Source organism: Somniosus microcephalus, chromosome 4, assembly GCF_052327205.1.
Source record: "Somniosus microcephalus isolate GS21.2 chromosome 4, FLI_Smic_1.0, whole genome shotgun sequence".
Taxonomy (NCBI): Eukaryota; Metazoa; Chordata; class Chondrichthyes; order Squaliformes; family Somniosidae; genus Somniosus; species Somniosus microcephalus.
Window position 1 is genome coordinate 344,119,643 of NC_140990.1, and position 14,567 is coordinate 344,134,209.

The window sequence follows — 14,567 nt, forward strand, 5'->3', positions numbered from 1 at the left end:
TCTCCCCTCCATCACTCTCTCTCTCTCCTCCGATCACCCTCTCTCTCTCCCTCCATCACCCTCTCTCTCTCCTCCATCACCCTCTCACTCTCCCCATCGCCTCTCTCTCTCCCTCCTTCACTCTCTCTCTCTCCCTCCATCACCCTCTCTCTCTCCTCCATCACCCTGTCTCTCCCCTCCATCACCCTCTCTCTCTCCCTCCATCACTCTCTCTCTCTCCCTCATTCACCCTCTCTCTCCCTCCATCACTCTCTCTCTCCCTCCATCACTCTCTCTCTCTCCCTCCATCACCCTCTCTCTCTCCTTCCATCACCCTCTCTCTCTCCTTCCATCACTCACTCTCTCTCCCTCATCACCCTCTCTCTCCCTCCATCACTCTCTCTCTCTCCCTCATCACTCTCTCTCTCCCTCCATCACTTCTTCTCTCCCACCATCACCCTCTCTCTCCCTCCATCACCCTCTCTCTCTCCCTCCATCATTCTCTCTCTCTCCCTCCATGACCCTCTCTCTCTCCCTCCATCATTCTCTCTCTCTCTCCATCACCCTCTCTCTCTCCCTCCATCACCCTCTCTCTCTCCCTCCATTTCTCTCTCTCTCTCCCTCCATCACTCTCTCTCTCTCCCTCCATCACTCTCTCTCTCTCCCTCCATCACTCTCTCTCTCTCCATCCAGCACCCTCTCTCTCACCCTCCATCACCCTCTCTCTCTCCCTCCATCCCTCTCTCTCTCTCCTCCATCACTCTCTCTCTCTCCCTCCATCACCCTCTCTCTCCCTCCATCACTCTCTCTCTCTCCCTCCATCGCGCTCTCTCTCTCCTCCATCACTCTCTCTCTCTCCCTCCATCACTCTCTCTCTCTCCCTCCATCACCCTCTCTCTCCCCTCCATCACTCTCTCTCTGTCCCTCCATCACTCTCTCTCTCCCAACATCACCCTCTCTCTCCCTCCATCACCCTCTCTCTCCCTCCATCACCCTCTCTCTCTCCCTCCATCACCCTCTCTCTCTCCCTCCATCACCTCTCTCTCTCCTCCATCACTCTCTCTCTCTCCCTCCATCACTCACTCTCTCCTCCATCACCCTCTCTCTCTCCCTCCATCACCCTCTCACTCTCCTCCATCACCCTCTCTCTCTCCCTCCTTCACTCTCTCCCTCCATCACCCTCTCTCTCTCCTCCATCACCCTCTCTCTCTCCCTCCATCACTCTCTCTCTCTCTTCTCCCTCCTTCACTCTCTCTCCTCCATCACCCTCTCTCTCTCCCTCCATCAACCTCTCTCTCTCCTCCATCACCCTCTCTCTCCCTCCATCACCCTCTCTCTCTCCCTCCATCACCCTCTCTCTCTCCCTCCATCACCCTCTCTCTCTCCCTCCATCACCCTCTCTCTCTCCCTCCATCACCCTCTCTCTCACCCTCCATCACCCTCTCTCTCTCCCTCCATCCCTCTCTCTCTCTCCCTCCATCACCCTCTCTCTCTCCTTCCATCACTCTCTCTCTCTCCCTCCATCACCCTCTCTCTCTCCTTCCATCACTCTCTCTCTCTCCCTCATTCACCCTCTCTCTCCCTCCATCACCCTCTCTCTCACCCTCCATCACTCTCTCTTGCCATGGAAAGAGTGCAGCGGCGATTCACCAGGCTGATACCTGGAATGGCGGGAATGACCTACGAGGAGAGATTGAATAGTTTGGGCTTGTACTCACTGGAGTTTAGAAGATTGAGAGGGGATCTCATCGAAACATATAAAATTATGGCAGGCCTGGACAGGCTGAATTCAGAGAGAATGTTTCCAATGGCAGGGGAGCACAGAACCAGGGGCCACATTCTAAAAATAGCGGGCAAATCATTTAAAACAGAGATGAGGAAGAATTTCTTCACTCAAAGAGTGGTGAGCCTGTGGAATTCCCTGCCACAGAGGGCTGTGAAGGCTAATTCAATAAATATTTTCAAGAGAGAATTGGATATATTTCTGAAGGCTAAGGGGATTAAGGGTTACGGAGAAAAGGCGGGGACGGGGTACTGAACTGGTAAGATCAGCTAAGATCTCAGACGAAGATCAGCCATGATCTCATTGAATGGCGGAGCAGGCTCGAAGGGCCGAATGGCCTACTCCTGTTCCTATCTCTATGTTTCTATGTTTCTCTCTCCTCCATCACCCTCTCTCTCTCCCTCCATCACCCTCTCTCTCTCCTTCCATCACTCTCTCTCTCTCCCTCATTCACCCTCTCTCTCCCTCCATCACTCTCTCTCTCTAACTCCATCACTCTCTCTCTCCCACCATCACCCTCTCTCTCCCTCCATCACCCTCTCTCTCTCCCTCCATCACTCTCTCTCTCTCCTCCATCACCCTCTCCCTCTCCCTCCATCATTCTCTCTCTCTCTATCACCCTCTCTCTCTCCCTCCATCACTCTATCTCTCTCCCTCCATCACTCTCTCTCTCTCCCTCCATCACTCTCTCTCTCTCCCTCCATCACTCTCTCTCTCTCCATCCAGCACCCTCTCTCTCACCCTCCATCACCCTCTCTCTCTCCCTCCATCCCTCTCTCTCTCACCCTCCATCACCCTCTCTCTCTCCCTCCATCCCTCTCTCTCTCTCCCTCCATCACCCTCTCTCTCCCTCCATCACACTCTCTCTCTCCCTCCATCAGTCTCTCTCTCTCCCTCCATCACCCTCTCTCCCTCCATCACTCTCTCTTGTCCCTCCATCACTCTCTCTCTCTACCTCCATCACTTTCTCTCTCTACCTCCATCACCCTCTCTCTCCCTCCATCACTCTCTCTCTCTCCCTCCATCACTCTCTCTCTCCCTCCATCACTCACTCTCTCTCCCTCCATCACCCTCTCTCTCCCTCCATCTCTCTCTCTCTCCCTCCATCAATCTCTCTCCCTCCATCACTCTCTCTCTCTCTCCCTCCATCACTCTCTCTCTCTCTCCCTCCATCACCCTCTCTCTCCCTCCATCACCCTCTCTCTCTCCCTCCATCAGTCTCTCTCTCTACCTCCATCACTCTCTCTCTCCCTCCATCACCCTATCTCTCTCCCTCCATCACCCTATCTCTCTCCCTCCATCACCCTCTCTCCCTCCATCACCCTCTCTCTCGCCCTCCATCACATTCTCTCTCTCCCTCCATCACTCTCTCTCTCCCTCCATCACCCTCTCTCTCTCCCTCCATCACCCTCTCTCTCTCCATCCATCACTCTCTCTCTCCCTCCATCACTCTCTCTCTCTCCCTCCATCACCCTCTCTCTCTCCCTCCATCACTCTCTCTCTCTCTCCATCACCCTCTCTCTCTCCGTCCATCACCCTCTCTTTCTCCTCCATCACTCTCTCTCTCTCCCTCCATCATTCTCTCTCTCTTCCTCCATCACCCTCTCTCTCTCCCTCCATCACTCTCTCTCTCTCCCTCCATCACCCTCTCTCTCTCCCTCCATCACCCTCTCTCCCTCCATCACTCTCTCTCTCTCCCTCCATCACTCTCTCTCTCTCCCTCCATCACTCTCTATTTCTCTCCCTCCATCACTCTCTCTCTCTCCCTCCATCACTCTCTCTCTCTCTCTCCCTCCATCGCCCTCCCTCTCTCCCTCCATCGCCCTCTCTCTCTCCCTCCATCACTCTCTCTCTCTCCCTCCATCACTCTCTCCCTCTCCCTCCATCACTCTCTCTCTCCCTCCATCACCCTCTCTCTCTCCCTCCATCACACTCTCTCTCTCCCTCCCCCTCCAACACCCTCTCTCTCTCCCTCCACCTCCATCACCCTCTCTCTCTCCCTCCATCACTCTCTCACTCTCCCTCCATCACCCTCTCTCTCTCCCTCCATCACTCTCTCTCTCTCCCTCCATCACCCTCTCCCTCTCCCTCCATCACCCTCTCCCTCTCCCTCCATCACTCTCTCCCTCTCCCTCCATCACCCTCTCTCTCTCCCTCCATCACCCTCTCTCTCTCCCTCCATCACCCTCTCCCTCTCCTTCCATCACTCTCTCTCTCTCCCTCCATCACTCTCTCCCTCTCCCTCCATCACCCTCACCCTCTCCCTCCATCACTCTCTCTCTCTCTCTCCCTCCATCACTCTCTCTCTCTCCCTCCATCACTCTCTCTCTCTCCCTCCATCACTCTCACTCTCCCTCGATCACCCTCTCTCTCTCCCTCCATCACACTCTCTCTCTCCCTCCCCCGCCATCACTCTCTCTCTCTCTCCCTCCATCACCCTCTCCCTCCATCACCCTCTCTCTCTCCCTCCATCACTCTCTCTCTCTCCCTCCCCCTCTCTCTCTCACTCCATCGCTCTCTCCCTCTCCCTCCAGCACTCTCTCTCTCCCTCCATCACCCTCTCTCTCTCCCTCCATCACACTCTCTCTCTCCCTCCCCTTCATCACCCTCTCTCTCTCCCTCCATCACGCTCTCACTCTCCCTCCATCACCCTCTCTCTCTCCCTCCATCACCCTCTCTCTCTCCCTCCATCACTCTCTCTCTCTCCCTCCATCACCCTCTCCCTCTCCCTCCATCACCCTCTCTCTCTCCCTCCATCACCCTCTCTCTCTCCCTCCATCACCCTCTCTCTCGCCCTCCATCACATTCTCTCTCTCCCTCCATCACTCTCTCCCTCCCTCCATCACCCTCTCTCTCTCCCTCCATCACCCTCTCTCTCTCCCTCCATCACCCTCTCTCTCGCCCTCCATCACATTCTCTCTCTCCCTCCATCACTCTCTCTCTCTCCCTCCATCACCTCTCTCTGTCCCTCTCCCTCCATCACTCTCTCTCTCTCCCTCCATCACTCTCTCTCTCTCCCTCCATCACTCTCTCTCTCTCCCTCCATCACCCTCTCTCTCTCCCTCCATCACTCTCTCTCTCTCCCTCCATCTCTCTCTCTCTCCCTCCATCTCTCTCTCTCTCCCTCCATCACTCTCTCTCTCTCTCCCTCCATCACCCTCTCTCTCTCCCTCCATCACCCTCTCTCTCTCCCTCCATCACCGTCTCTCTCTCCCTCCATCACTCTCTCTCTCTCCCTCCATCACTCTCTCTCTCTCCCTCCATCACTCTCTCTCTCCCTCCATCACTCTCTCTCTCCCTCCATCACTCTCTCTCTCTCCCTCCATCACTCTCTCTCTCCCTCCATCACTCTCTCTCTCCCTCCATCACTCTCTCTCCCTCCATCACTCTCTCTCTCTCCCTCCATCACTCTCTCTCTCCCTCCATCACCCTCTCTCTCTCCCTCCATCATCCTCTCTCTCTCCCTCCATCACTCTCTCTCTCTTCCTCCATCACTCTCTCTCTCTCTCCATCACTCTCTCTCTCTCTCCCTCCATCAACCTCCCTCTCTCCCTCCATCACTCTCTCTCTCTCTCTTCCTCCATCACTCTCTCTCTCTCTCTCCCTCCATCACTCTCTCTCTCCCTCCATCACTCTCTCTCTCCCTCCATCACTCTCTCTCTTCCTCCATCACCCTCTCTCTCCCTCCATCACCCTCTCTCTCTCCCTCCATCAGCCTCTCTCTCTCCCTCCATCACCCTCTCTCTCTCCCTCCATCACACTCTCTCTCTCCCTCCATCACCCTCTCTCCCTCCATCACTCTCTCTTCTCCCTCCATCACTCTCTCTCTCTCCCTCCATCACTCTCTCTCTCCCTCCATCAGTCTCTCTCTCTCCCTCCATCACCCTCTCTCTCCCTCCATCACTCTCTCTCTCTCCCTCCATCACTCTCTCTCCCTCCATCACTCTCTCTCTCTCCCTCCATCACCCTCTCTCTCCCTCCATCACGCTCTCTCTCTCCCTCCATCACTCTCTCTCTCTCCCTCCATCACTCTCTCTCTCTCCCTCCATCACTCTCTCTCTCTCCCTCCATCTCTCTCTCTCTCCCTCCATCACTCTCTCTCTCTCTCCCTCCATCACCCTCTCTCTCTCCCTCCATCACCCTCTCTCTCTCCCTCCATCACCGTCTCACTCTCCCTCCATCACTCTCTCTCTCTCCCTCCATCACTCTCTCTCTCTCCCTCCATCACTCTCTCTCTCCCTCCATCACTCTCTCTCTCCCTCCATCACTCTCTCTCTCCCTCCATCACTCTCTCTCTCTCCCTCCATCACTCTCTCTCTCCCTCCATCACTCTCTCTCTCCCTCCATCACTCTCTCTCCCTCCATCACTCTCTCTCTCTCCCTCCATCACTCTCTCTCTCCCTCCATCACCCTCTCTCTCTCCCTCCATCATCCTCTCTCTCTCCCTCCATCACTCTCTCTCTCTTCCTCCATCACTCTCTCTCTCTCTCTCTCCATCACTCTCTCTCTCTCTCCCTCCATCAACCTCCCTCTCTCCCTCCATCACTCTCTCTCTCTCTCTCCCTCCATCACCCTCTCTCTCCCTCCATCACCCTCTCTCTCCCTCCATCACCCTCTCTCTCTCCCTCCATCACTCTCTCTCTCCCTCCATCACTCTCTCTCTTCCTCCATCACCCTCTCTCTCCCTCCATCACCCTCTCTCTCTCCCTCCTTCAACCTCTCACTCTCCCTCCATCACCCTCTCTCTCTCCCTCCATCACACTCTCTCTCTCCCTCCATCACCCTCTCTCCCTCCATCACTCTCTCTTCTCCCTCCATCACTCTCTCTCTCTCCCTCCATCACTCTCTCTCTCCCTCCATCAGTCTCTCTCTCTCCCTCCATCACCCTCTCTCTCCCTCCATCACTCTCTCTCTCTCCCTCCATCACTCTCTCTCCCTCCATCACTCTCTCTCTCTCCCTCCATCACCCTCTCTCTCCCTCCATCACCCTCTCTCTCTCCCTCCATCAGTCTCTCTCTCTCCCTCCATCACTCTCTCTCTCTCCCTCCATCACCCTATCCCTCTCCCTCCATCACCCTATCTCTCTCCCTCCATCACCCTCTCTCTCTCCCTCCATCACCCTCTCGCTCGCCCTCCATCACATTTTCTCTCTCCCTCCATCACTCTCTCTCTCCCTCCATCACCCTCTCTCTCCCCCTCCATCACCCTCTCTCTCTCCCTCCATCACTCTCTCTCTCCCTCCATCACTCTCTCTCTCTCTCCATCACCCTCTCTCTCTCCCTCCATCACCCTCTCTCTCTCCCTCCATCACTCTCTCTCTCTCCCTCCATCACCCTCTCTCTCTCCCCCCATCACTCTCTCTCTCTCTCCCTCCATCACTCTCTCTCTCTCCCTCCATCACTCTCTCTCTCTCTCCCTCCATCACCCTCTCTCTCTCCCCCCATCACTCTCTCTCTCTCCCTCCATCATTCTCTCTCTCTCCCTCCATCACCATCTCTCTCTCCCTCCATCACTCTCTCTCTCTCCCTCCATCACCCTCTCTCTCTCCCTCCATCACCCTCTCTCCCTCCATCACTCTCTCTCTCTCCCTCCATCACTCTCTCTCTCTCCCTCCATCACTCTCTATCTCTCTCCCTCCATCACTCTCTCTCTCTCCCTCCATCACTCTCTCTCTCTCTCCCTCCATCACCCTCTCTCTCTCCCTCCATCGCCCTCTCTCTCTCCCTCCATCACTCTCTCTCTCTCCCTCCATCACTCTCTCTCTCTCTCCCTCCATCACTCTCTCTCTCCCTCCATCACCCTCTCTCTCTCCCCCCATCACTCTCTCTCTCTCCCTCCATCACTCTCTCTCTCCCTCCATCACTCTCTCTCTCTCTCCCTCCATCACCCTCTCTCTCTCCCTCCATCACCCTCTCTCTCTCCATCCATCACTCTCTCTCTCTCCCTCCATCACTCTCTCTCTCTCCGTCCATCACCCTCTCTCTCTCCCTCCATCACTCTCTCTCTCTCCCTCCATCACCCTCTCTCTCCCTCCATCACTGTCTCTCTCTCTCTCCATCACTCTCACTCTCCGTCCATCACCCTCTCTCTCTCCCTCCATCACCCTCTCTCTCTCCCTCCATCACCCTCTCTCTCTCCCTCCATCACTCTCTCTCTCTTCCTCCTTCACTCTCTCTCTCTCCCTCCATCACCCTCTCTCTCTCCCTCCATCAATCTCTCTCTCTCCCTCCATCACTCTCGCTCTCTCCCTCCATCACCCTCTCTCTCTCCCTCCATCACCCTCTCTCTCTCCCTCCATCACCCTCTCTCTCTCCCTCCATCACCCTCTCTCTCTCCCTCCATCACCCTCTCTCTCTCCCTCCATCACCCTCTCTCTCTCCCTCCATCACTCTCTCTCTCTCCCTCCATCACACACTCTCTCCCTCCATCACCCTCTCTCTCTCCCTCCATCACCCTCTCACTCTCCCTCCATCACCCTCTCTCTCTCCCTCCTTCACTCTCTCTCTCCATCACCCTCTCTCTCTCCCTCCATCAACCTCTCTCTCTCCCTCCATCACCCTCTCTCTCTCCCTCCATCACCCTCTCTCTCTCCCTCCATCACCCTCTCTCTCTCCCTCCATCACCCTCTCTCTCTCCCTCCATCACCCTCTCTCTCACCCTCCATCACCCTCTCTCTCTCCCTCCATCCCTCTCTCTCTCTCCCTCCATCACCCTCTCTCTCTCCTTCCATCACTCTCTCTCTCTCCCTCCATCACCCTCTCTCTCTCCTTCCATCACTCTCTCTCTCTCCCTCATTCACCCTCTCTCTCCCTCCATCACCCTCTCTCTCACCCTCCATCACTCTCTCTTGCCATGGAAAGAGTGCAGCGGCGATTCACCAGGCTGATACCTGGAATGGCGGGAATGACCTACGAGGAGAGATTGAATAGTTTGGGCTTGTACTCACTGGAGTTTAGAAGATTGAGAGGGGATCTCATCGAAACATATAAAATTATGGCAGGCCTGGACAGGCTGAATTCAGAGAGAATGTTTCCAATGGCAGGGGAGCACAGAACCACGGGCCACAGTCTAAAAATAGCGGGCAAATCATTTAAAACAGAGATGAGGAAGAATTTCTTCACTCAAAGAGTGGTGAGCCTGTGGAATTCCCTGCCACAGAGGGCTGTGAAGGCTAATTCAATAAATATTTTCAAGAGAGAATTGGATATATTTCTGAAGGCTAAGGGGATTAAGGGTTACGGAGAAAAGGCGGGGACGGGGTACTGAACTGGTAAGATCAGCTAAGATCTCAGACGAAGATCAGCCATGATCTCATTGAATGGCGGAGCAGGCTCGAAGGGCCGAATGGCCTACTCCTGTTCCTATCTCTATGTTTCTATGTTTCTCTCTCCCTCCATCACCCTCTCTCTCTCCCTCCATCACCCTCTCTCTCTCCTTCCATCACTCTCTCTCTCTCCCTCATTCACCCTCTCTCTCCCTCCATCACTCTCTCTCTCTCCCTCCATCACTCTCTCTCTCTCCCTCCATCACTCTCTCTCTCCCACCATCACCCTCTCTCTCCCTCCATCACCCTCTCTCTCTCCCTCCATCACTCTCTCTCTCTCCCTCCATCACCCTCTCTCTCTCCCTCCATCATTCTCTCTCTCTCTATCACCCTCTCTCTCTCCCTCCATCACCCTCTCTCTCTCCCTCCATCACTCTATCTCTCTCCCTCCATCACTCTCTCTCTCTCCCTCCATCACTCTCTCTCTCTCCATCCAGCACCCTCTCTCTCACCCTCCATCACCCTCTCTCTCTCCCTCCATCCCTCTCTCTCTCACCCTCCATCACCCTCTCTCTCTCCCTCCATCCCTCTCTCTCTCTCCCTCCATCACCCTCTCTCTCCCTCCATCACACTCTCTCTCTCCCTCCATCACACTCTCTCTCTCCCTCCATCAGTCTCTCTCTCTCCCTCCATCACTCTCTCTCTCCCTCCATCACCCTCTCTCTCTCCCTCCATCACCCTCTCTCTCTCCCTCCATCACATTCTCTCTCTCCCTCCATCACTCAATTCAATTCAATTCAATTCAAATGCTTTATTGGCATGAAAGTTTACAGAGAACCATATTGCCAAAGCTTACATAGCAAAAAGGTGCAGTTTTCCAACATTCTGTAGGTGTCAATCGATTTGACATTTGTTGGGTACATACAATATTACTTTTAAACAATATTAATTTTAAACAGTCTTTGTACTTCATTTGGTACGTTCAATATTAATTTTAAACAGTCTTAATTTTAAACAGTCCTCAGGTTGTGACATGTTGTTACATATTTAGCCCCAAGGTATGGTCTGTCTCCTTCTCCTAGGACTAATCTCAATTTTGACAGATCATCCAATTCCTTGAAATCTGGGGTTGTTTGGCTTAGCTTGTTGAATAATATGTTTCTTGATGTGTTGAATTTTTCGCATTTTAGGAGGAAATGCATTTCTGTTTCAACCTCGCCAGCCAGATATTGATCGCATATTCTATTCTCTCTAGGCTGCCAGGATTTCTTGTATCTGCCTTTTTCAATTTCCAGTTGGTGGTCGCTTAGTCTGTACCTGGTGAGGGTCTGTCTCTGTTTTGTGTCTCTGATGGTCGTGAGGTAGTCTGCCAGTTTATATTCTCTTTTTAGGGCCCGGTAACATTCTAATCTGCTTTGGCTTTCGGTTATTTTGTTCCAATGTTCCAGGTAGGTTTCTTTGCATTTTTTAATGATTTGGTTCACTCGGATTGGTGTTTGGACGGCTGTGTTGGTCTGGGGCTGGTCAGGGTCCGGCTGAGTACTTAGTTTCAGTAGCAGCTGACTCAGGGGACTCTTTTCTGGGTTTAGCTCTTGGGTCTGAAAGGCTTTGAAATGAAGGGTGTCTGGGGAGCTAGATTTGAGGTGATTTAGGAAGTTTAGTGCTCGTTTTTGGATGTTTATTATCAGTGGGTATCTGCCTAGTTCGGCTCTGCATGCATTTGTTGGCGTTTTTCTTTGGGTGCGAAGGATGCTTCGGCAGAATTCTGCATGTAGGGCTTCTATTGTGTGTTTTTCCCATTTAGTGTAGCTTTGGTGATTTAGCGGGCCCCATACTTCACTACCGTACAGTGCAATGGGCAGGATTATGCTGTCAAATATTTTGAGCCAGATTTTGATTGGGATTTGGATGTTGTAGAATTTTCTTTTTATTGCATATAGGGCTCTTCGGGCTTTTTCTTTTAGTGCATTCACTGCTATGCTGAAGCTCCCTGATGCTGTAATAGTTAGACCAAGGTAGGTGTAGCTCATAGTGTGTCCTATAGTGGTATCACTGAGGGTAAACTGGTATTTGTTTTCCTGACATCTGGGCCTTTTTTGAAAAATCATGATGTTGGTTTTCTTTAGATTTACTGTTAGAGCCCAATTTTGGCAGTATTTGTCGAGTAGGTCTAGTTGTTGCTGTAATCCCTGTTCTGTGGGAGACAGCAGAACCAGGTCATCTGCATAGAACAGGGATTTCACTTCTCCATCCAGGAGACGGAGACCTGGTGACTCGCTTTGCTCCAGCATGTCTGCTAATTCATTTATGTATATGTTGAACAGGGTCGGGCTCAAATTGCAGCCCTGCCGGACGCCTCTTCTCTGGGTGAAGAAATCGGTGCGTTTGTCTCCAATTTTGACCCCACATTTGTTTTTCAGATACATTGATTTAATAAGGTCATAGACTTTGCCCCCTATTCCACACTGAAGAAGTTTATAATAGAGCCCTTCGTGCCATATAGAGTCAAAGGCTTTCTTGAAGTCGATGAAACAGGCGAATATTTTCCCATTTTTTGTTTGGTGTATATGTTTTCCAATGAGGGTGTGAAGGGTATAGATATGGTCGGCTGTGCGGTGTTTTGGAAGAAAGCCTATTTGGTTTTTTCTGAGGATATTATGTTTGTTAAGAAAATCAAGTAATCTACTATTTAGAATACTGCAGAATAACTTCCCTAGACAACTGTTGACACAGATGCCGCGGTAGTTATTTGGGTCTGATTTGTTTCCACTTTTATATATGGGGGAGATTAGTCCTTGGCACCAGATATCGGGAAAACAGCCTGAGCGTAATATGATGTTGAATAGTTTGAGTATCGCACCCTATATCTCCATATTGCTGAACTTGAGCATTTCATTTTTGATGTTGTCTGGGCCACAGGCTTTCTTTAGGTGGAGAGATTTTGCTTTTGTGGCCAGTTCTTTCCATGTGATTGGGGAGTCTAGAGGGTTTTGGTTGTCTTTAATTGTTGCTTCTAATGTGTGGAGTTTTTCTGTGACCTGATGTTGACTTGGGTTTGTTTCGTTTATTGGGATGTCTTTGTAGAGGTTTTCAAAATGTGTTCTCCAGATGTCTCCATCTTGGATTGGTAATGCTTGCAATTGTGTTGTACTCAGGTTATTCCACATTTCCCAGAATTGTTTTGGATTGGTGGAGTTTTCAATTTCTTCGAGTATTTTGTGGGTATAGTTTTGTGTTTTGTTCCTAATGATGTGTTTATATCTTTTGAGGGTTTCATTGTATCTAGTACGTAGGTCCGGATTGTTTGGTTGGTGATGCTTTTGGTTTGATATTTTTCTCAGGTCTTTTCTGGCATTTTTGCATTCGTGGTCATGATGCGCTATCAATTACTCATAAAAGACTGAGAGTTAGAAGAGTAACTAAAGGCTTTTATTAACAACAGAATGGAGGTCTGCCTCGAGTGGTCAACCGGTCCAGGATACAAGGGCTGGGGAGCAGTCACCTTTCTACTAGGACCTGTGGGAGGAGTCAGCCGAGGCATGTCCAGGCATGTACACAGTGGAATACAAACAGGACAAACAGGAATACAAACAATGGTTTACCACATTCACCCCTTGTTTAAAATTGAGTCCGGCGGGGCGAAGTGTATTAAAAGTTAGTGTATTGGAGTCTCTCCGGAGGTCTTGTCTGCCGCTGTGATCGGCGTGGCGACGGCAGGGGTAGTGAAGCTTCCGGCGTCGAGTCCTGCGTAGGCTGTGGCACAGGCGTGTTGTCCTCGTAGATGTCGAGCGGGTCGCGGGGCCCAGGCCTGCCGTCTGCTGGGGCTGGATATCGGATCGTGGGGGGGAGTGGTAGTGGGTAGTGGGTTACTGTGGTCCCCGAGGGTGCAAGGTCTCTTATGGAGACACTGTCCTCCCGCCCGTCCGGGTATGCGATGTAAGCATACTGGGGGTTGGCGTGGAGGAGGTCGACCCTCTCGACCAGTGGGTCCGTTTTATGGGTCCTCACGTGTCTTCTCAGTAGGACCGGCCCTGGGGATGTCAGCCATGGCGGTAGCGACGTCCCTGATGTGGACTTCCTTGGGAAGACAAACATTTTCTCATGAGGGGTGGTGTTAGTGGCAGTGCAGAGCAGTGACCGAATAGAGTGGAGCGCATCGGGGAGCACATCCTGCCAGCGGGAGGTTGGAAGGCCCCTAGACTTTAAGGCTAGCAGGATGGCCTTCCAAACTGTCGCATTTTCTCTTTCCACCTGTCCGTTCCCCCGGGGGTTGTAACTGGTGGTCCTGCTTGTGGCAATACCCCTAGTTAGCAGGTACTGACGGAGTTCGTCGCTCATAAACGATGAGCCCCGGTCGCTATGGATATAGCTGGGGAAGCCGAACAGGGAGAAGAGGTTGTTCAGACATTTAATGACCGTGGCACTGGTCATGTCCGGGCAGGGGAAGGCGAATGGGAAACGGGAGTACTCATCAATAATATTGAGGAAGTACACATTGCGGTCGGAGGAGGGGAGAGGCCCTTTAAAATCAATGCTCAGGCGCTCGAAGGGGCGAGTGGCTTTTATCAGGTGGGCCCTGTCTGGTCTATAAAAGTGTGGTTTGCACTCAGCGCAGACTTGGCAGTTCCTGGTCATGGTCCTGACCTCCTCAATAGAGTAAGGCAGGTTGCGGGCCTTGATGAGGTGGAAGAACCTGGTGACCCCCGGGTGGCAGAGGTCATTGTGGAGGACCCGTAGTCTATCGATCTGCGCGCTGGCGCAGGTGCCACGCGATAGCGCATCCGGGGGTTCATTTAGCTTCCCGGGCCGGTACAAGATCTCGTAGTTGTAGGTGGAAAGTTCGATTCTCCACCTCAAGATCTTGTCATTTTTGATTTTGCCCCTCTGCTTGTTGTTAAACATAAAAGCAACTGAACGCTGGTCAGTTTTCCGGCCAGTTAGTGCCTCCAATGACGCACAGCCTCCACAATCGCCTGGGCCTCCTTCTCAACAGCGGAGTGTCTGGTCTCCGGGCCTTGGAGGGTTCGTGAAAAGAAGGCCACGGGTCTCCCCACCTGATTGAGGGTAGCAGCCAGGGCAAAGTCGGACGCATCGCTTTCCACCTGGAAGGGGATGGATTCGTCCACTGCGTGCATGGTGGCTTTGGCAATGTCCTCCTTGATACGGTGGAAGGCTAAGCAGGCCTCTGCCGTCAAGGGAAAAGAGGTGGACTTGATCAGCGGACGGGCCTTGTCCGCATAGTAGGGGACCCACTGGGCGTAATAGGAGAAAAACCCTAGGCACCTCTTCAGGGCCTTGAGGCAGTGGGGCAGTGGAAGTTCCATAAGGGGATGCATCCGGTCGGGGTCGGGGCCGATGACTCCGTGTTCCACAACACAGCCAAGGATGGCGAGGCGGTTTGTGCGGAATATGCACTTCTCCTTGTTATATGTCAGGTTTAGGAGTTGGGCGGTGCGGAGGAATTTTTCGAGGTTTGTGTCATGGTCCTGCAAGTCACGGCCGCAGATGGTCACATTGTCCAGATATGGGAAAGTGGCCTGC